Source organism: Polypterus senegalus, chromosome 7 (genome assembly GCF_016835505.1).
Source record: "Polypterus senegalus isolate Bchr_013 chromosome 7, ASM1683550v1, whole genome shotgun sequence".
In the NCBI taxonomy this organism is placed as follows: Eukaryota; Metazoa; Chordata; class Cladistia; order Polypteriformes; family Polypteridae; genus Polypterus; species Polypterus senegalus.
This window is the reverse complement of record NC_053160.1, coordinates 127,538,113-127,541,241: the sequence shown is the minus strand read 5'-3', so window position 1 is coordinate 127,541,241 and position 3,129 is coordinate 127,538,113. Positions and strand designations below refer to the sequence as shown.

At 38.7% G+C, this 3,129-nt stretch overlaps 1 pseudogene; it reads right to left on the bottom strand.

Moving 5' to 3' along the window:
- Window positions 1-206: 206 nt before the first annotated feature.
- On the bottom strand, window positions 207-2,569 carry LOC120532071 (annotated as a pseudogene).
- Window positions 2,570-3,129: the final 560 nt, after the last annotated feature.

Below are 3,129 nucleotides of genomic sequence, written 5' to 3'. Positions count from 1 at the left end.
AAATCTACAACCAGGAAGTTTGCAATGCAATCCCAGCAATCACCATCACAGATGGAGACAAAATCATTGACCATAAAAATATAATGCGCACATTTAGTTTTTTTTTCTGATTAATGGCAGATTTATTGCTCAGTATGTCAGAGTTCAGTTTCAATAAATACTTTTAAGCCTGTGATGGCTGCACTAGCAACTAACACTCATAACTTGTCAATCACCAGATCTATGAAGAAGTCATGCTGGTCCGTTTAGTTCATGAGTGAAATAAGTTTCACCTTCTGCTAAAGGAGAACAGCCGCCGTACTGTGGTCTTGTCATCTTTGGCATCACTTAGTTTCCTTTTATTGTCTTCATACATTCCATCCAGGGCTGGTTTCTCACTTTGTGGGTGAAGGCCACTCTTGAACAGCTGGAGCTCTTCTTGCGCTAGCAGCAGCTGCGCCTTCAGTTGGTTGCACTCTTGCAGCACATCCCGCAGCTCCTGCAGTGTGAAGCGTGGCCGATTGGGGTCTTTGAGGTCAATAACAAGCTGATCTGAACCAATCTGCGTGCTTTTACCGTCTCGGGCTCTTTCTCCGACCAGCCTCTCCACCTCGGTCCTCAGATTGTCCCTTTCAAGTTTCAGCTCCTCCACCGCCAGGTTCTGCTGGTTGACCAGCGACTCCAACACCTCCAACACTCGCACAATCTTAAACTGCTACCTCCTCTCGACATCCGATCTTTAAGAGGTCCCTCCCGATCACATATGATATGTCGTATACGTCTTCCACGCTGAGCTCCGCGGGATCTTTCTCGAAGGGTGATACCACGGTTCTTCCATGACTTAACGGCCGGGGATTTGCATAACGCTTTACGTTAGTTCTTTCCTTCACTTAACTCAACTTCCTACTCCAAACCTCGATTTTCTAATGCGCACATTTAGAGACTACTATAAGTCCTTATATTCCACTGAGTTTAAAGACGACAAGACACAATCTAATGCATTTCTGGATGCATTACAAATACCATAATTAGATACTCTCAGTGCAGAGGAATTGGATGAACCTCTGGCACTATCAGAATTACTAGATGCTATAAACTCACTTCAGAGTGGGAATGCAGCAGGCCCTGATGGCTACCCTACCAGATTTTATAAACAAATTCTCAACTAAGCTAGCTCCCCTTTTATTAGTAACATTAACATGAGCTATAGACAATAAAATTCTACCTCAAACTTTTTGTCAAGCTCTAATTACTGTCTTTCCTAAGCAAAATAAGGACTTTTAAAAAGAATGTGAAGATACTCTCCAAAGTCCTAGCTAGAAGGGTTGAGAAAGTGCTTACTTTAGTAATATCATAAGACCAAACTGGATTTATTAAAGGTAGACACTTCCAATCTTTGACACCTGTTTAGTGTAATATATTCACCCACAAAGTCTAACACCCCAGAGATGATATTATCGTTGGATGCAGAAAAAATATTTTATATGGTTGAATGGAACTACCTTTTCACCATATTGGAGAAATTTGGGTTTGGCCCAAACATTTGTGCATGAACCAAACTACTGTTTACCAGTCCACAAGCTTCAGTTTGTATTAAAAACAATAATTCAGACTACTTCAAACTACTGTTTGCAATCGCAATTGAGCCACTGGCAGTTCACTGTCGAAATGCTTATGACATAAAGGGGATTATTAGAGAAGGACTTGAACAGAAAACTTCTCTATATGGTACTGTATATATCAGATCCACAAAATACTGTGCCTACAGTCCTAACAGCAATAACAGAATTTCAAAAGATTTCTGTTCTCAGAATTAATTTGAACAAAAGTGTGCTCTTTCCAGTGAATTCTCAAGCACACAATATTAGACTAGACACTTTCCATTTTATCATCGTAGATCAGATTAAATACCTAAGGGTAAACATCATGAATAAACATAAAGTTCTTTATCAACAACATTTTGCTGTCTGCATGGGAAAAAAATAAGCAAGACTTGCATAGATGGTCTACTCTCCATCTCACTTTAAAAGAAAGAATTAATATTGTCAAGATGAACATCCTTCCTAAGCTTCTTTTTCTATTTCAAAACATTCCAATATACATAAATAAATATTTTTTGAAGAAATTAGATTCAACCATAACCTAATTTATGAAAGGGTGACCCTACAAAGACCTAAGGCAGAAAGTGCCATGGCTCTACCTAACTTTCAGTTTTATTATTGGGCGGCGGATATACAAGCTATAAAAACCTGAACATTGACACAAACAGATGAACAGACACAGGCTTTTTCCACAATAGAAATAAAATCCTGCAGTACTTCTGTATATTCTGTGCACGAGAACCACCTCTTTCCACCCTCTCAAACATATGTCTGGAAAAATTCAGGATTGAATGACTTAGAGATCTGTACGTAGACAACATCTTTGCATCCTACGAACAATTACACTCCAAATTTAACTTTCCAAAAACAAAGTTTGTTTGCTAGTTTCAAATTAGAAACTTTGTTAAACAAAACCTGCCCAATTTCCCTCACCTCCCACCTACTTTTAATCCAGAAAATATGTTGCTCAGTTTTGAGGACTGCAGCATTTCCGAAATTTATAAAAAACATTTTAAAATCCCTCCCTTTCAAAGATCCCAGAGTACAGTGGGAGAAAAGGATCTCTCACTCAACATCTCAGAAAGTGAGCGGAAGGTAGCAGTGCACAGAATTCACTCGAACTCCATATACACAAAGCATACAATTATTCAAATGAATATTATATATTGAGTGCAACTGTCTCATTTGAAATTGTCCAATATGTTTCCAGGGCAAGATCCAACCTGTGAACGTTGCAATCAAGTTCCAGCCTCATTGGGCCATATGTTTTGGGCCTGCAGCAAATTAACATTATTTTGGACCAAAATCTTTAAATGTCTTTCCGACTGCTTGGATGTCACAATCCCTCCTAATCCATTAACAGCTGTGTTTGGTGTACTTCCAGATGAGCTTAAAATGGAGAAGGACAAACAAATTGTAATTGCCTTTACTTTGCTATTGGTATGTAGACTTATCTTGCTCAAATGGTAGAATGCTATCTCACCTCTTTCATGTCAGTGGGTTATATATTATCTAAAATTGGAAAAAATCTAATTCTCACTTAGAGGAT